We start from the raw sequence: 19,826 nt of genomic DNA on the forward strand, positions 1-19,826 counted from the left end.
GGTCAGCTCTGAGTTTCCAAAAGATACCTGGGGCCAAGGCCATGGGGCAGGAGGACTGAAAACTCAGGACCCACTTTCCCAGCACAGAGGCTCCCTTCCAGCTCCCCTCCTGCCCCAACCAAAGGCTGACAGTCACCACAGCCCCGTGCCGAGCCCTGAGACCGCTCCAGGCTCCACCATCTCTTTCCCTTCCCCGTGGCTTGTCCTCCTCTACCTCCCTTTCTGTCTGTCCTTCTGGAGACCTCACACCTGCAGCATCTCATCCCCAAATCCCTCCATATTCCCCTCGATGGAACCCTCCTCCTGGCTTTATATTTGTCTGTTCATCTTCTTGCTGGCTCCTCCTGGGGACTGTCTGTCTCCCTTGTGCCCCTGGGATCCCTTTTGATCAGCTGGTTTGGAAGTGGAAATGACCCACACCACTCACCCCCTTCCTTGTGTCTCTGGAGGAGACTGTTGAATGCACGTTGTCTTGATTGCTCGCTCTCTCTGGGCTGCCTTAGCTACACTTGCTAACTCTGGCATTAAGTGTTAGTTTAAAATTTAGCGCCAGTATTATGAAGGCCCACAGATAAATGCTATGTCTTCTAACATAGCCTGTGTATGGACTGAATGTTTGTGTCTCCTCCAGATCTACATGTTGAAATCTTAACTCCCAATGTGATGGGATTAGGAGGTGAAACTTTGGGAGGCGATTAGGTCATGAGGGTGAACCCCTCTTGAATGGGATTCATGCCCCTACAAAAGGGACCCTAGAGACCTCTCCTGTCCTCATGTGAAGACAGAGAAAAGGTGGCCATCTGCAATCCGGAAGAGGTCCTGCATCAGAGCTCAGCCAGGCTGGTGCCTTTATCTCCAATTTCTAGTTTCCAGGCCTATGAGAAAGAAAATCTTGCTGTTTATAAGACACCCGGTCTATGGTACCTTGTTATAGCAGCCCAAACTAAGACATCATGTCAGTAATAAAGATGATATTTTGGGTTCTATCTCTCTTACTACTTATTTCTCACTTGCTTCAGAAGTTGGGTGGGGAAGAAGGGTGCTATTTGTTGAGCCCCCTGAAAGACCTCCAAATAGAGGGTCTCCACTTCTCTGGAGAGATCGCCACCCATTTCCTCACTTACTTGTTGCCTCCTTTGATACCTTGTTGTTCTATAGGTCTTTTCGCCTGTTGGTGTTTTGAAATGTAGAGAGAAGGACTTTCACTTCCAAGAAAAAGTAGAAGACAGCATCATGCAATGCAATGCTGCAACAAATAGAGAAAAGACAAACACATAATAAAAATAGAGAAAAGACAAACACATCAGGAACACATTGTGAAGACCTTAGGGAGCTGTGGATGCAATGAAGACTAGATAAACTAAGATATGAGAGAAGGTAGACAGACCCCCTTCCCAGGGATAAAGAGGCAGAGACCCACCAGGCATTCAGTAAAACATCTAGGAGAACCTCGGCTGAGGAACAAGAATAATAAACCATGAATGAGTCAAACTAACTAAACTTGCAGTCCAGCCCCAACCCAGCTCAGTTCCTCATGGGTTGAGGTGACCGGCCCTCTCCCACCAATTGGACAGAGGAAAGGGTGAACCTTCTTTGACATCCTCCAGGGTTCTTTCACACACACCATCCAGCATACATTAAAAATTTAAGGCCAGGCACATTGGCTCACGCCTACAATCCCAGCACTTTGGGAGGTAGAGGCAGGTGGATCTGAGGTCAGAAGTTCAAGACCAGCCTGGCCAACATGGTGAAACCCTGTCTCTACTGAAAATACAAGGCTAGCTGGGTGTGGTGGTGCACACCTTAAATCCCAGCTACTCGGGAGGCTGAAGTACGAGAATCACTTAAACCCGGAAGGCAGAGGTTGCAGTGAGCCAAGATCATGCCACTGCACTTCAGCCTGGGCGACAGAGCTCTGTCTCCAAAAAAAAAAAAAAAAAAATTAAGACATATGAAGAGGCAGGAAAACATGACCAGAAAGTTTTTTAAATCCAAACTACAGAAGTGGTCAAGGACTTTAGAGTTAGTAGATAAGGACTTTAAAATAACTATAAAAAATACGTTAAATGAAATAGAGGAAAAGATGACCAAATGGATAAAAGATAGGGAATTTAACAGAATATTAGAATCTATAGAATAATTAATTGAACATTCTAGAATTTTTAAATATAGTATCAAATCAAGGATTCTGGGGTGAATTTAACAGCAGCAGGACATAACAAAAGATGGCATGAGTGAACTCAAAAACCAATAGGAAATTTTCAGACCAAAGCACAGAGAGAAGAGTATGAAAAGAGCAAAAGAGAGTGTGGAAGACGCATGGGGAACCATCAGGTGTCTAATGTAGTTGGGGGCCTAGAGAAGAGAGGAGAGAATGACATAGAAGTAGTATTTGAAGAGATAGTGGCTGAGAATTTTCCAAAACCAATAGAAAGCATCAACTGAGTTGGTGTTCATTTAAGAAACCCAGCAAACCCCAAGCAGGATCAATACAGAGAAAACCACTCTTCGGCACATCGTGGTCAAACTGCTGAAAACCATTTATTAGAAAAAGGCAGATGCCCTGCAAAAGAGCAACTATAAGGTGTACAGCTGGTTTTTCAACTCTGGGTGAGCAGAATAATGATCCTTAAAGATGTCCAGACCCTAATCCCTGGAACCTGTGAATATGTTACCCCACATGGCAAAAGGGACATTGTAGATAGGATTAAGGTAAAGATCTTTGCATAGGGTAAGCGTCCTGGACTGTCTAGGTGGGATCCACGTAATCACTAGGGTCCTTATGAGAGGGAGGCAGGAAGGTCAGAGTCAGAGAAGGAGATATGAGGATGGAGGCAGAGGTCAGGTTGATGCCATGGTTGGGGAAGATGCCATGAGCCATAGAATGAGGGCAGCCTCCAGGAGCTGGAAAAGACAGGACACAGATTCTTCCCAGAACCCCCAGAAGGCACACAGCCCCGCGGACACCTTGATGTCTTTTTTTTTTTTTTGGAGTCTTGCTGTGTTGCCCAGGTTGGAGTGCAGTGGCATGATTTCGGCTCACTGAAACTTCCGCCTCCTGGGTTCAAGAGATTCTCCTGCCTCAGCCTCCTGAATAGCTGGGATGACAGGTGTGCACCACCATGTCCGGCTAATTTTTGTATTTTTACTAGAGATGGGGTTTTGCCATGTTGATCAGGTTGGTCTCAAACTCCTAACCTCAAGTGATCCACCCGCCTCAGCCTCCCAAGTGCTGGGATTATAGGTGTGAGCCACCGTGCCCAGTCCCATTTCAGATTGCTGACCTCCAGAACATTAGGAAAATAAATGTGTGTGTTTTTAAGCTTCTAGGTTTGTGGTCATTGGCTACAGCAGCAGAAGGGAGTAAATGCACAATAGAAGATAGCAGGTGCCTTGCTGAGGTGCTGTAAGTACATAAATGAATAGATTTGTTGCCACTTTGCCCACCAGACCCCTTACCTCTCTCTGTATTCTTTTTGTTGCCTCCAAGTACCTATTTATTTATTTATTTATTTATTTATTTATTTATTTAATTTCAATAGGTTTTGGGGAACAGGTGGTGTTTGGTCACATAAATATGTTCTTTAGTGGTGATTTCTGAGATTTTGGTGCACCCATCACCCGAGCAGTGTACACTGTACCCAGTGTGTAGTTTTTTATCCCTCACCCCCTCCCACCCTTTCCCCCGAGTCCCCAAAGTCCACTGTGCCATTCTTATGCCTTTGCATCCTCATAGCTTAGCTCCCACTTATGAGTGAGAACATGTGATGTTTGGTTTTCCAGTCCTGAGTTACTTCATTTAGAATAATGGTCTCCAGTTCCATCCAGGTTGCTGTGAAGGCCATTATTTCATTCCTTTTTTATGGCTGTATCTCTGTATTCTTAAAACTAATCACAATGAGACCCTTAAATGTAAACTTTGATACCTCAAGCAGTCCTAGAGACAGATGAGACTCCAGTCTCTTGACAACTCCAGCACTTCTAATGCATGGTTGTTGAAAACAGGAGATAACACTTTAGACTAATTAATTATTTTTCTTTTTTCACGCTTCCTTGTCGGTGACCTTCCCCCAGTTTTGCTAGGGGACGATTAAGATTCTTATAGCTGGATTACAAAGAGAAAGTGACAGCATTCCTTCTTGACATCCTGGATAAGCTTCTGAAACCTGTTTCAGAAACAAGAGTGAGTCTTTCAATCCTAAGAGCCAAGTACTTGAGAGAAAGAAGTCTTCTGAATTCCAAAAGCATTCTTAACATATCAGGCACCAAAGCCGGAAAGACTGGACATGAACTTTGTTTGTATCATTTCAACCTTTTTTTTTTTTGACTCTTGCTCCCTGCAACCTCCGCCTCCCTGGTTCAAGCAATTCTCCTGGCTCAGCTTCCCAAGTAGCTGGGATTACAGGCGCCCGCCACCACGCCGGGGGAATTTTTTGTATTTTTAGTAGAGACGGGGTTTCACTGTGTTAGCCAGGATGGTCTTGAACTACTGACCTCAGGCAATCCGTCTGCCTCGGCCTCCCAAAGTGCTGGGATTACAGGTGTGAGCAACCGCCCCTAGGCTTAACCATTTTTAAGAATTATTTTTTATTTTTATTTTATTTTATTTTTTTTAAAGACAGGGTCTCACTATGTTTGTCCCAGAAACACTGAACTCCACTGGCGTGCAGTGACCATTCACAGGTCTGATCAGAGCTCACTGCAGCCTCGGGCTCCACGCCTCCAGAGATCCTCCCACTTCAGCCACCTGAGTAGCCCAGACTACAGGCACACGCCGTTTTTTAAGTGTACAATTCAAGGGCATTACATATATTCACATTGTTGTGCAACCATCACCACCCTCCATCTCTAGAACTTCTTCATCTTCCAAACTGAAACTCTGTCCCCACTCAGCACTCACTCCACTTTTCCCTCTCCCCTGCCCCTGGCCCCTGCCATTCATTCCCCTTTCTGCTGCTGTGAATCAGACTATTTCATGTTCTGCAGAAGAGTGGAGAGTTTTGCTTTTCAGCTCTAGAATGGGAAAGGAGCAGGACAGAATACGTGGGCAATTTCCTGCTACACAGGAATGCAGTACATCCCATTTGCCTGGGCTGGAAGAAGAGCAGGAACAGAGAGGGCGGAGTAAAAGAATTGAGGCCTCAGTGAGCACCCTCGCTCCTCTGTCACTGGAGGAGGAAGGATGGGGACTCCAGCAGGTTAGGGGATCCCGGAACGGAGGGTGCTTACTTCCTGACAGCCAGAGGGCCCAGCCCCCTCCTAAGATTGTACATGGACGTCCCAAGCTCTCACATGCCTCCTGGGAAGACTGAGCACTTCCCAAGACTGAATTCACCCCCCAGAACGGACTAAACTGCGAACTCAATGTGACTGCGTTCTCCAGGATGGATGAGGTTTGTATTTTTCCACTACTGAATAGCAGTGGGGCACTCGAACAAATAGAGTCAACGGTAGAAAATAAAGTTAACATTTCTGGGCATCTGAATATTAATTATAAATTTTAAACCTGCTACAAATACCCTGGCCCAAGAGATTCCTTCCTGTCCCCTGCAGGGTTCAAGGCATCCCTTGGCTTCCTAAGCTGTTTGGCTCTGAGCTGGGTGGGGCCCGCACGCAGGAGCAGCAGCTCCCTGTAGAAAGCTGTTTCGGATTTTTCCCCTGGGCAGGGTGCCACACGCACATGTTGCAGTCCCTGCCGACAGCCATGCCCAGCGCCCTGGCAAGCCACCCGCCTCCCAGGCTGCTTAGACCACTGGGTAACGCCCCCTCCTTCTCCCGCCCCCACCTCCTTCCTCCCCCGACTCCACCTCTCTCCTGCTCCAGGAAAAATATTTGGACATTGCACGTCCCTCCTGTCACGAAACACACATAGAGGACAGAGGGCGAAGGCGGGGTCCGTAGGAGCCCAGGCGACCTCAGAGCAGTTCACTCACGCAGCCAGCCCTTGGAGACGTGGGCTGCGTGTCTGCTGCCAGCCTGGGGAACCTGGCCCACGGAGCGCAGCCCGAGGGGCTGACTGGGTGGTGCCAGGGATTTGCACGCTCGGGGAATTTGTAGGATTCACATCTGTTTCTCCAGCATTTCTCTCGCCTCTGCCAGACGTGAGCTCCTTGAAGGCAGGACCAGGCTTGGTTATTTTGAGTCTCTCCGTCTCATTGGTCCTTGCTGGACAGATCCCTTTTTCGTGGAGTGTCTCTGCCCTCACCCCTCACTCCACCCCAGCCCTGGGCAGTCCCATAGAAGTTGTGGGCTCCCGTGGTTCAGGCCTGGGGCAGTGCTGGATTCGAAATATTAATAGCACAATTCAGCAATCAGAAATGAATTCCACTCCTCACTCGCATTTCCCCCAAAGGTCTTAGACGTGGCACCCATCATAGTCTCTGCAAAACTTCTGTTCTCTTCTCCTTCTCTTCCCTGCCATCCTTGAAATGGCAAGGACAAAAACGGCACCTCTCCTCCCAGCCCTTCCTTCCTTCCTTGTCTTCGGCTTCTGCCCCCCACTCCACCTTTTATCTTGCTTGTTGACTTAACTGCTTCCTCTCACCTCCGGGTCCCAGCCTTCCCCTCCATTCCTGCCCAGAAGTGGCTTTGGAGCCTATAGAACATGCTCCAAGGTCTTTGGGGTGCTGGTAGATCTACACTCACACCCTCTCACCCTGGCAAGACCTGCAAAGCAGAAGCTGGCACAGCTGGAGGAACAAGAGGCTGAATTGGAAGAACTCATTCAGCTGAATTTTGAGGACGGATGGCCTTTTTCTGTAAAAGAGAGAGGAGACAGTGCATGCAGTTCAAACGCAGGCTGGGCTCAGCCTCTTTAGGGTGGGGAGATTTGCTCCTGTCCCCAAAACACCCCTTTCTTTTCAAGACCTTTGTGCCCCTCTGGCTGCCTGCTTAATGTACCACCCACACTGCATAGACCCCACCCCAGGAATGTCCCCACCAACAATCTCAGCTGTGGCCTCAGGGCCACCATGGACACTCTGAGTCCCCAGGGATGCAGGCAGCCCCTAGAGGCTGTGGGATGTTCCCAGGATGAGGGGTGGTCAGACACAAGGTCTTTCATGAAGGTCAGAAGACTCCAAGTGCTCTGTGTGAAGTTCAGTCGCCTATGCTGAGAAGGCAGGAAGAAGCTGCCTCGTGATCTGAGGAGGGCAAGAAGGGATGCCATTTGCCTTTCAGCTTTGTGCCTCCCTGCTGGAGGCTTTTTTGTGTTTGTTTATTTTTGCCTTATTTTGGGGTCCATTTAAAAAATCCTCACGCCATTAAAGTATGTCATTAGGGAAGCCCTGGGCCCTTCTTACGAGGCTTTGAGTATGAATGTCAGCCAACATCTCTACTTTAGTTAGCTTCATCTTTTAACTCTTTGAAAAGTGAGGACAAAGAATAAATATTCATTCCATTTCTTTTTTCTTTCTTTTTTTTTTTTTTTTTTTTGAGACAGAGTCTCACTGTGTCACCTAGGCTGGAGTGCAGTGGCACTATCTTGTCTCACTGCAACCTCTGCCTCCTGGGCTTAAGCAGTTCTCCTGCCTCAGCCTCCCCAGTAGCTGAGACTACAGGTGCCTGTCACCACACCTGGTTAAATTTATTTATTTATTTATTTTATTTTTTATTTTTAGTACAGACGAGGTTTCACCATTTTGGCCAGGTTGGTTTCAAACCCCTGACCTCAAATGTTCCACCAGCCTCGGCCTCCCAAAGTGCTGGGATTACAAGCGTGAGCCACTGCACCCGGCCTCGTTCCCTTTTTTTTTTTTTTTTTTTTTGAGACAGAGTCTTGCTCTGTCGCCAGGCTGGAGTGCAGTGGCGTGATCTTGGCTCACTGCAACTTCTGCCTTCCAGGTTCGAGCAATTCTCCTGCATCAGCCTCCCGAGTAGCTGGGACTGCAGGTGCCTGCCACCATATCTGGCTAATTTTTTTTGAATTTTTAGTAGAGACAGAGTTTCACCATGTTGGCCAGGTTTGTCTCGAACCCCTGACCTCAAATGATCCACCAGCTTTGGCCTCCCAAAGTGCAGGGATTACAAGCATGAGCCACTGCGTCTGGCCTCTTTCCATTTCTTGAGTTCAAATCTGTATCCTCGCGTGTGTGCCCCAGTGCTGCAGCTACGGAAATCCACTTCCAAGGCCTAGGGTGGAACACAGAGACCCTCCCTCACCCAGCAAGGATCCCCAGGTAGCTGGGCTCATCTGTGCCCCTAGAGACACTGTGTGGCCCTTCTTTGCCTTGGTTCCTCACCCGTGAGGCAGGAATTATGGTGCCATTCTAGACAGACACTTGAGTGCTTATGGAAATGTCAAGCGATGAGAGCTAAGCTTATTTTAGTGATTCTTGTGTGCCAGGCACTATTCTAATTACTTTAATCTTCACAGCTCTTATTTCTTGAGGTAAGTACTGTTATTATCCCCCATTACAAGTGAGAAAGTTAGGGCCCCATGAGGATGAGGGACTTGTCCAATGTCACATGACTCATACGTGGCAGAGGTGAGGCTGGAACTCGGGCCGTCTTCAGAGTCTACTTTCGTGTGTGCTCAGCTGGCCTCAGCTGAGAGGCAGGTATGGAAGCCAATCCAAAATGCCTGCAGGGACCCCCGGACTAGACAGCCCTCAGCCTTCATGGGGCCAGGGGGCAGCGGGCAGCTGCTCTTGAACCACAGGCAATTGTTACCTTGCAGGAAAGCAGGCTCAGTGTGTCAGACACTCCTGCTTTTCAAGAGCAGCTGGAAGTTCAAGACCAGCCTGGCCAACATGGTGAAACTCCATCTCTACTAAAAATACAAAAATTAGCTGGGCATGGTGGCACATGCCTGTAATCCCAGCTACTTGGGAGGCTGAGGCAGGAGAATCACTTGAACCTGGGAGGCAGAAGTTGCAGCGAGCTGAGATTGTGCCACAGTACTCCAGTGTGGGCAACAGAGCAAGACCCTGACAAACAAACAAACAAAAAAAGAGCGACTGGAAATCTGGATATTTATGTGAAATTCTTAGTACAAAAATGTAATTGGGTTGGGCACAATGGCTCATGCCTGTAATTCCAGCACTTTGGGAGGCCGAGGCAGGTGGATCATGAGGTCAGGAGATCGAGATCATCCTGGCTAATATGGTGAAACCCAGTCTCTACTAAAAATAAAAAAAAATTACCCAGGTGTGGTGGTGCACACCTATAATCCCAGCTACTCGGGAGGCTGAGGTAGGAGAATCGCTTGAACCAGGAGGCAGAGGTTGCAGTGAGCCGAGATCACTCACTGCACTCCAGCTTGGGTGACAGAGTGAGACTCTGTCTCAAAAAAAAAAAAAAAAAAAAAAAGAACCAAACCAAACAAACAAGCAAACAAAAAAAACTTTTTCAAAACCGTATGTAAGGAAGACAAAAGACAAAACAGTCTACATCCAGCTCATGGGTTGTCTGCCTATGGCCTCTGGCTCAGGCTAAGGAAGGCAGATTGGTTTAATCTCCCATCAACTCTATCTCATTAATAGTGGCTACCTGGAGAACAATATGGAGAGGGATTCTGAGCGTTAAGTCTGGCCTCAATGAGAAAGAGTGCTGCAATCCATTGGTCATGTCTGCCACAGGCACAGCCTGGAAGAATGACAGCATCTATATCTTGAGCTCTCCTGACTGGTTAGACACTATACAGAATGAACTAGCATTCAGTCCCCATTCCTCCAGAATCTTATTGGTTAAATCCCCCCACCTTACCCCAGCCCACTCCAACCCAGAGCACCTGTAGAGTCAATAAGGTTTCCGTGTCCAATACTTCCCAGGTACTAAGTACTTAGATTAGAAACCCTCACACGAATCTTGTGAGAAAAGTGTGGCCGCATGCATTTGATTTTGTTTCAGCTCCTCTCCAGTCAGGAACTGGAAGTCCCTCTTGCCATAAGAAAGCCAATCAACCCAGCCAGGCATATTGCACTCTCATTGAGACTTCACTGGTGCTTGGTGAAGGGACGTGACACAATGCACATTATTTTTACTTGGAAAAGCCTCTTCTTCAAATCGCCTTCTTTATCATCCCACTGTGGGGCTTCTATCTCTGACACGTGTACCCCATCTTGCTATGGTTTGAATGCTTGTCCTCTCCAAACTCATGTGGTATTTAATTGCCATTGTGATGGTATTGGGAGGTAGGGCCTTTAAGAGATATTTAGGTCACGAGGGCTCCACCTTCATGAATGGACTAATGTCATTATTATGGAAGTGGGTTTTTTATAAAGAGTTTTTCCCCTCTTATGCTCTCTCGTGTTCTCTCTCTGCCCTTCTGCCATGTTAAGATGCAGCAAGAAGGTCCTTCCCAGATGCCAGCTCCTCAATCTTAGACTTCCCAGCCCCCAGAGCTGTGAGTCAATAAATTTCTGTTCACTGTACATTACCCAGTCTGTGATATTCTGCTATAACAGCACAAAATAGACAAAGACATGTCTTTTTCAAGATCTGACCCTACTGTTCTTACCCCATGAAGGTTTCCTTTTGGAAATTTCCAATCCCTGTCCCTCCCTGAAGCAGCCGTCTTCTGTGGATTTAGTGTACCCTTTAGAGTTCTTCTTTATCCTAATCTGCTTAAAAACATATTTTCCCTGATAAAGTAAGTCTCCCCTTGAGAGAAGTTCCCATACCAACCTCTAACAGGAAATGGAGCTCCCAGTACATCATGACTTGTATAATGCCATTCAGAGTCAACCCTCGAGCATCTCAGATGTGTGACCCAGAGGTGTGACATTTATATCATGTGTGACATATATGACACTGTGTGTGACACATTTATGACAGATTGTGATCTGTGGGTGGCCTCACCCACAGACTGATTTTTTATTCTTTATTGCATCTACATTTGCTCATAGTTAATTTCGCCTGGTTTAGCACTTAATCTGCTAATTTTCCTTCTTTCGGAAATTGGCTTTCTCAGCCAAATGATGAGGTGCCTGAGAGCAGATCCTATTCTTCTTACTTCATTCACTCATTTGACTATATCATTTGAGCTCTTGCTGTGGGCCAGACTGTTCTAGAACCCAAGGATACAGCGCTGACCAGAACAGCTTCTACTCTCTTGGAGCTTACGTTTCTTTTTTGAATTGTATGGCAGTCCATGACTGTCAACATTCTGGTCCTGAGGATTCTTGTGGTTTTGCTGGGCACAGTCACACCCTGGGAGCTTGCACTGGCTGCATGCATTTGGCTTCGTCTTCTCCTGGTCGGGGCTTCTTTCTTTAGCTGTGTTGACACACGCCCTAGAAAAAGACCACTCTCCCCAGGTTTAGGCATTGCCATTTGATCCTGGGCAGGGCACTTGAACTTCCTAAGCCCCTTTTCCAACCTGTAAAAGACAGGTAATTCTACACAGCAGGGCTGTTATGAATTGTAAGTGGTTAAAGTGCACTGGCACCATGCAAATGTCCCTTATGATTGCAGCACAATCATATGCAGAGATGCATATTCAGAATCCAGCTCCTATCCTCCCAGCATGTCCTTGTTGCTCTGATTCTTCCAGAGGTCTCCTTTCCCTGGAAAGAAAAGAACCAGCAGAATACAAATACTAAAGAATCCAGTTCTTGACTTGGGAGTTTCAAATGGGCTTTAAAAATGTGTAGAAGAAAAAGTAATCATGTGAATCAAGACTTTTTGCTATGCGAGAGGTGAAGCTTTTTGAAAGAGAAATGGTTTACTGAGTTTCAAAGAGAAACTGAAAAACTCTTAAAAAATTGGAGCATAAAGTTTATTTCCTAAAGAGTGGAAAGGAAAGAGGACAGGAGAAGAGGCCACATGAGCAACGTGATGTGCAGACCAGAGCCAAGTTGCCAAGGCCAAGGGAGAAGGGGCTGCTGGAAGGGAGAAGTCTGTGAGCCCTCCTGTCCTACCAGATGGCTCAAGCTCAGGGGAAGACAAAGCAACTCCTATATGAATTTTGGGGAAATCAAAGGGTAGGAGAAACTTACACCAGCTTCCTGGGCAGGAGAGCTGTTGAGAAGAGATGGGTGTGGGGACAGCAGAGTGAGAATGGGGTCTCCTGCAGTCTTACTGGGACTGTAGATTGGGAGAGTAGCCCAAATTGCCTATGCTCCTGAGATGGATGGGATAGTGAGCAGAGAATGGAAGCCAGAGGCCCAGGCTGGTGGCTAATTCTCACGTGACAAGCAGACACAGTCATCGGTGGCAGAGAGGGCTGGGCAAGCCAGGGGCCAGATGGAGATATGTTCAGTCCTGTAGACACTGATATGTGGAAATGCTGGTCGCTTCAGCAGATACCAGTGGAAATCAATGTTGACATTAGGAGCCAGCACAGGATGACTCATTATAATCAGCATAGGATAGGATAGGCTTTGCTGTAGTAACAAACATACACCAGAACTTAGTAGCTTGACACACGAACATGTGTTTCTCTTTCACTGTGGTCTAATCCATTGCATGTCTTGAGGGTCTCCTAAGTAGCTCCCTTCCAAGCCGTGACTCAGGAGTCCAGTTTGCTCCATTTTAGTTTTGACTTCTAGGATAGCCTCAGCAGAAAGGGAGGACTGGAAGGCTGCACAGAGGGTTTCCCACTGCCTTAGCAAGGAAATGACATACCTTATATCCCCTTACAGCCCCTTGGCCAGAACTAACACCATGACCCCAACCTAACCACAAAAGAGGCTGGGAAATGCAGTCGTCCATGTGCCCAGGATGAGGGAAATTAAACGGGGCTTGGGAAAACCTAATATCATCTCTATCACCACCATGAACCAGGCATGTCTTAGACACAATGATCTGTACATTCCCTGTGAAATTGAGATGTCATTTCAGGGAGAAAAGTCCTAAATTTCAACAAGCTTTAACCTAACTTGAGAAATCACTGAATTCAATTGGTTTTCCATGGAAATGACTAGGTTACCTTTTGTTTTTTGTCATTAGGGAGAAATGAGGACTAAAGATAGGAAGTAGTTTCTCATGGAAAGGCAAATAAAGTTGAATCTTTGCACACATGAGAGCATGGGCCATGGCATTTGTGCCTGCTCCATTATTATGGGTAATATATTGTTATTGCTGGGGAAAAAAAAGCTTACAGATTGTCAGAAGTGGGATAGCACAGAGATTAAGTGCATTGGCTCATGGGTTCAAATATGAGTTCTGGCCTTTTCTAGCTGGTGTACAGGTTAAATAGGACCAAATGTGGAAATGATCAGCTCTGTGCTGGACACACCATGCACTCACAGTAAGGGTAGCAGCTGTAAACATCCACAGCTCAAATGAAGATCCAAGGAGTTTAACCTCCCATCTGGTGCTTTTTCATTACCCTACCCTGCAAAGCTCTTGTCATCATGTTTCCACTTTTAAGATTAATGATGATAATAATAATAATGATGCTAGGAGAAGAAGAAAAAGGAGGAGGAGGAGAGGAATTATCATTAATTGAGCTCCTCTAATGTGCTGGGCATTTTACATAACTCACCTCATTCAATACTTAAAACAACTGTGTGAATTGGGTATCATTATCACCATTTCACAGATGAGGCAATCAAGGCTCACTGAGGTTACATAACTTGCACCAGGTCGTAAGGAAGTTTGAAAGCACATCCACATTGAGATCCAACACTGGCCCTGTCATCCACTAACTGTCAGACCCCGGGTGAGTTGCCTGATCATGCTAGGATTTGCTTTCTCTGCCTATAAAAGAGGAATAAAAATAGTACCTATCTCAAAAAGAAAAAAAAAAAGTTTATAAATTATTTGACCTTCTTCCAACCAAGAGGTGGGATCTCTGTCCCTCCCCCTTGAATCTGGGCTGACCTTAGTGACTTACTTATAACCAAATAGAATGGAGCTCAACTTCTAAGGCTGCTCAGAAAAGGCCATGTGGTTTCTGCTGGTTCTCTTGGAACACTTGCCTTTGGAGCCCGGTGTGACACATAAGTTAAATTGTGTTATCCCCCCAAGTTTTTATGTCTAAGAATGTGAAATTATTTGGACATAGGATCTTCATAGAGGTAATCAAGTTAAGATGAGGTCGTTAAGGTGGGCCCTAATCCAATATGACTTATTGGATTATGAAGTCCCCCCTTATAAAAAGGGGAAATTTGAGCAGAGAGACCCACGTAGAAGGAAGATGACTTGCAGACACGGGGAGCAGATCCCCCCCTGACAGCTTCAGAAGGAACCCACCCTGCTGACACCTTGATCTTGGATTGCCAGCCTCCAGAACTGTAAGGCGATAACTTTCTGTTGTTCTAAGCCACCCGGTTTGTGGTGCTTTCCTATGGCACCCCTAGAAAATGAATATAATTGTTACGCAAGAAGTCTGACTACCCTGAGGCCCATGAGAAAGCCCAGGCCACATGGGGAGGCCACTTCTATGTATTCTGGTGACAGCTCCAGCTGCGGTCCCAGCTGACAGCCAGCATCAACCACCAGACACGTGGGCAAAAATGTCTCCAGATTGTTCCAGCCCCCAGCCGTCAAGTCACATCCCCCAACCCTTGTTTTCAAGCGTCCCCAGATGAAGCCCTAGACACCATGAAGCAAGTAGATGCTGTTGTACCTTGTCCGAATTCCCGAAGCACAGCATCTGTGAATACAATAAATGGCAGTGTTATGCCACCAAGTTTGGGACTTTATGTAGCAACACTAACAGGAGTAGCCTCGCAGCTAATGAGGGCCCCAGCCAGGTTCTGAGCCAGGACTGCCGTGGACTGCAGGTCTTTGCTCTGCTCTCTCATGCAAGCTCAGCAGCATTGTTTGCTCAGAGGGTGCCCAGGTAGGAAGATCTTTGCTGAGTCTTGTCTCTGGGGAAGCAGGGCTGGCCCACGTGGGCTTAGACTCTGGTTCACTCATGGTTAACCTCCCTTCAGGAAGCCATCTCCCCAGCTTCGTTCTCCAAGCTTGGAGAGCGGGCCAGGCTCCTAAAGGCAGCCATCAAGGCTGACCTCATTGAAGTATGGCTTGAACCTGTTCTCAGGGTCATTTGGCTGATGAGTTTGTGCAACATTAGGGCTGTCGGGAGGCAGAATATGAGCTGGATGTCTGACCACCTGGGTTTAAATTTTGGCTGTGCAACACTAGCTGTGTGGCCTTAGGAAGTTATAATAACCTCCCTGAGCCTGTTTCTTCAACTGCAAAATGGGGCCATACAGCACCCACCTCACAGGGGTTCTAGTGAGGTTCAGACAAGCCATTTTCTTGTGAAGCATGGAGCAGGGGTCTGCCTAGCACAGGGTCAGTCCACAGCCCATGTGAGCTACTGTTGCTAGTCATCAATATCAACTGTTTACTTGTAGGGATTTGTTTGTTCTCTCCAGTGCAGACTATTTTAGTGCCTGGAAGCATCTTGCAAAGGAGAAAAGTAGCTTAAAATAAACCCAAGAATGTTGAGTTCTTGCAAAAGTTAATTTACCAAAAAAAAAAAAAAAGATTCCAGACAAATCTAAGGTAGCATTGTTATTACGGGTATCATTGTTCCAAACAACCTTGAAAAACGAACTCTGGAGTGCCAAAGGGTAGCAATTAGGCCTCTGGTGAGAGTCTCCAAAGCATTTAAGGCCTTGCCAAGGGACTCATGGCTTCATTTCCTTCCCCATTTTGTGGTCACCGTGTCTGCTGCATCCCCCACCAGGGCCCAGGCGGGAGCATGGGGAGGGCCGCGTGGTCTCCCCGCGGCTGCAGGAAATGCTGCCTGCTGTCCGAAGACTCCCAGAAAGAGAAGGCTGAGAGGGTAACTCAAAGTGAACCATCTCCTCCCCCAACCCACGTCCCCCACCCTGCACGCTGCACCCTGACAAGACCCCTCTTCTGAACCCAAGACTGAATCACGGCTCAGGGCCCTGGGATGCTCACAGGCCCCTTTGCCCAGCGCGGGCCAAGAGATCCAACTGCAGCATGGCTTCATGGGTCTGAGCTAATTCCCTCCTGAGCTGCAGCTTACTCCACGGCAGCACTTTGTCAGAAACAGTCTCTGGGATTGCTGCTGGCAGGCTGCTTGCTGGCTGTTAAGTCTTCATCCTGCTCTATGCGGGGCAAGGCTTGTCCAAATATTTGGCTTGATCCTGCTTTCTGATTCATCATGTGCAGGAACCTCTGTAATTTCATCTACTGCGTGACTCAGACAGGAGCTGAGCACAAGTGCCGTGCACCGGAGCCCCGGAGCCTGCACAGAGGCCAGGCATGCAGCTCCCTGGGCAAGCCTCCTGGGCTTGGGGAGAGATGCTGGCACTCTCGGTATCAGCTAGCCTGAGATTAAATCTCTTTTGTCTGAGATGATTAATAGAGCCCCAAACACGCCTCGACGCAGGGTGTGAGGTGCACTTTGTACCTTTTCCAAGATTTTTTTTCTTTTTTAGTGCTAAATCCATTTGCATCTCATAAAGTATACTGGCTCCAAAATGAAGTGTTCCTGACAGCGGCTGGCAGGGTGTGGGTTCCATTGAAACGCTTGTCCCTGTCGTCCCCTCTCTCACTCTGAGACCCCTGAAGATATCCTGCTGATCTTCTAAAGGAGGAGGGGAGGCAGTGAGTGACCTAGATTTCAAATCAGAAAGACAGGTAGAGCCAGCTCGCCTGTCTTCAAAAGGCTGCCCGTGCACTGGGTTCTGGGGTTTTGGAAGGAGCCAGAAGGCAGATGTTCCCCGGGCTCCTTCCCAGATGATCCTGCTTATAGGTAACGTGATCATTTTCTCCTTCAGCAGGTTTTTCAGCTTAAGAAAGGCCACAGGTTGGGCCAGTGGGGCCTGTGAACCCCCTCGGTGCCCCTAGGTAATGCTATCTAGGAGCGGGGGAGGGGAAGTAGAGCGTGATTGACAGTAGGGGTGAGGCACTCCTTGTGGAGGTGGTGGGGCAAGGGAAGGGGACCTCTGGACAGGGGGTGGGAAGTGGAGATGGCAGTTCAGATACCAAGGGCTCCAGGAGTCAGAGGCAATGGGGTCTGAACCCTCCTTCCACCACTTTCCAGCTCTGTGGCTTTGGACAAGTGACTTGCCCTCTCTGAGCCTCTGTTTCTTCATGCACTCATTCATTTCCTGGGTATGCGTCTGTGCCAGGGCCAGGCCACCCCACTGGTGCTTAGGTTCTAGACATTACACAGTCAACACAGCCCTGTGCCTCTAGAGCACGTCCAGTGGTGGGTGAATACCAAGCAGAGAACAGAGTTTGGTGCAGGCCAGAACCACACAGCCATCAGTGAGCTAGGCCAGGGCTGGGCAGAGAAGGGGTCCAGCACAGAAGACTGAAGAGGTGCAGCCCGGGAGGCAGGAGGGACCCAAGGAGGGTGACAACAGAGGGGAGAATGCACACCCCCACACAGTGGGAGCTCAGGAGATGTCACTGCTGCTGTTATTATTTGATCACTGTCAGTGGGCGTGGCAGTACACTTGGGGCGAGGATGCTGAAGGGAAGGGAAAAGAAAAGCTGGAGGAGGGTGGCTTCGCAGGCAGGGTAAACAGCACAGCCAGATGGCTGCCATCATTTCCCGCCACTCCAGTCGCCCTCCTACCTCCAAGTCACAGGCAGGCTTCACTTCACTCCATGCCCCAAAGGTCAGCAGGCTGGGGTTTCACAAGCGGGCATTCCAGGGCCGGGGCCCGCACAGGGAGCGCTCCGTCCGTGGTCAGGCCTCCCAGTTCCCATCCAGGACCAGCTGCTGACGCTCTGGCCCATCCCAGGGGGCCCCAGCTGCTGTCAGGCTGGAGTGGGTCAGAGTGTGGGGGTGAGAGAGGCAGCCCCGCCGGGGACAGGGGCAGCTGTCCTTGCCCTAAGGACCCGAGTCACACTCGGGCCAGGGAGCCACGGCCAGGGGCACTCCAGGCTCTGCAGGGAGGGCGTGCAGAAGGTGTGGCGTGTACAGTCACACGTGTATATGTCAATGTAGTGTATGCGTATACTGTACGTAGATGTGGCTCTTTTATCAGTGTATTTGTAGTTTTATTGAATTTCCATATCCTAGATAGTGGCTATCGTTTATCACCTTTTTCTAAGCAGGGAGAAGCGAGACTCAGAGAAGTCCCATGAAACTAAGCTGAGAAGCAGACAGCAGAACAAAAGTTCAAGCCCCACGTTCTGCGCCTTCAGGCAATGGCCATAAAACAAGAGGTCACAGCCACGGAATGGCTCGAGCCCCAGCTCTCATCACAGGTTTTGTTATGCTCCATTGGTAGAAACAAAGGGAAGGGTTTCTGTCTCCTGTTTTTAAGGTTGAGAGAGAGCCACTAGAAGGGGACAGAGCTTAAACAAGGCCCCCTCCGGCCTTTCTCCTGCGTAGGCGATGCCGGCCCAGTGGCCCCATCCACTGGGTGTCCCTGTGCCCTGGGCTCCTGGAGGAACCCTGCTGACCAGAGGAGCTCCCTGCAAAGCCCACACTCAGCACTTTTCACCCCCTTCCCTTCCCCTTTCACTTCCTGACACTATTTGGGGCTGTGTCTGCCTCCTCCAAGGGCACAGCGTTCCTCACTCATCTGGGCGTCCCAGGGTGCAAGGCACGATGGCCTGCGATGGGGGCTCACTCTGGTCGCTCACCTTTGTATCCACAGGGAAATGGGGAAGCTCTGCAAACCTGGGCCAGGGCACAGCTTGGGCAATCTGTCACCAGTGTGCAGAGTCAGCTGAGAAACACAATCCTGCCCAGGCTTTCTGTGGCTGCGGCCAAGAGGGTAGGGCTGCTGGGCTGAAGGCTGTCAAGTGACCGGGCAAAAAAAGCCAGCCTCGGCCTGCATGGCCGCAGCAGTCCCTCCTGCAACAGAATAATTCCTCTTAGTGGGAACAGGCCTCCCACGCTTATCACAAAGCACGGGCTACCCTTCCAATGGGGCTGGAGGAGCTTTACAAAAAGAAAAGGAAGTCGCCCTTACATCTTGCGGAAGTTTAAAGACACCTGGAGAATGAAATCTTGGATTTTACTTTCCTGAAAGGCTGAGGCTAGGCACAATTCTCTGCCTTTGTTCCCCTCCTTTGTCTTGGTTAAATGTTCCTGGCCATGCTGTACCTGTGGTTTTATTGTCGTCCTTTTTGGGAACAAGCAGGATATAAATCAGTCAGTGAAATTTTAGAATGTAGCTCTTTGGTCTAGCATCTAAGCAGGTAAAGAAGAAACGGGCACTTAATAAGTGCCTCTGGAGGCTGCTGATTTGCATGGGGCTCCCAATAAAAGGTAAAGTCTTTGCTTAGAGGTTACACACACTGAACGCAGGGTGGTCCTCAGGCCTCTGGTCACAGCATGCACAGTGCTGGTGCCTTGATCTGCAAATGTGGTGCGCGCAGCCGCTGGGGACCATCTGCCCCAAGGCCACCCCGGGACTTATCAGAAAGGAGAAGAGTCGGCCGGGCGCGGTGGCCTGGGGATCACGCCTGTAATCCCAGCACTTTGGGAGGCCGAGGCCGGTGGATCACGAGGTCAGGAGTTCAAGACCAGCCTGGCCAAGGTGGTGAAACCCCGTCTCTACTAAAACCACAAAAATTAGCTGGGTGTGGTGGTGGGCGCCTGTAATCCCAGCTACTCAGAAGGCTGAGGCAGAGAATTTCTTGAACCTGGGAGGCGGAGGTTGCAGTGAGCTGAGATCACGCCACTGCACTCCAGCCTGGGCGACAGAGAGAGACTCTGTCTTAAAAAAAAAAAAGGAAAGAAAAAGAAAGGGGAAGAGTCATGTTTCCTGCTCCTTGCTGCAGCCGGCTTGGTCAGTGCTCTAGAAAAGGGGGCTGGGTGACTCCGAACAGCCCCTGCCCCAACTTCCTGCCACTGTCGGCTTCCCCAGGTCTTTTCTCAGCGCCAGGCAGGGGTCTGACAACAGCAGGGAGTCAAGGCCTTGGAAGGGTCCCCCCAGGCAAAAGCTGATTTGCCTGTCCCCGTGTGGGGCACAGGGTGCTTGGAA

General features: G+C 48.7%; 1 long non-coding RNA gene across 1 annotated transcript; it reads left to right on the forward strand.

Annotated features, from left to right (window-relative positions):
* Window positions 1-17,341: 17,341 nt before the first annotated feature.
* LOC129482018 (uncharacterized) lies at window positions 17,342-18,942 on the forward strand. The gene is made up of 3 exons (XR_008657569.2): window positions 17,342-17,501; window positions 17,944-18,096; window positions 18,492-18,942. It is a non-coding gene; the product is annotated as an uncharacterized lncRNA (long non-coding RNA).
* Window positions 18,943-19,826: the final 884 nt, after the last annotated feature.

The sequence above is a fragment of the Symphalangus syndactylus genome, chromosome 5 (genome assembly GCF_028878055.3).
Source record: "Symphalangus syndactylus isolate Jambi chromosome 5, NHGRI_mSymSyn1-v2.1_pri, whole genome shotgun sequence".
Lineage (NCBI taxonomy): Eukaryota > Metazoa > Chordata > Mammalia > Primates > Hylobatidae > Symphalangus > Symphalangus syndactylus.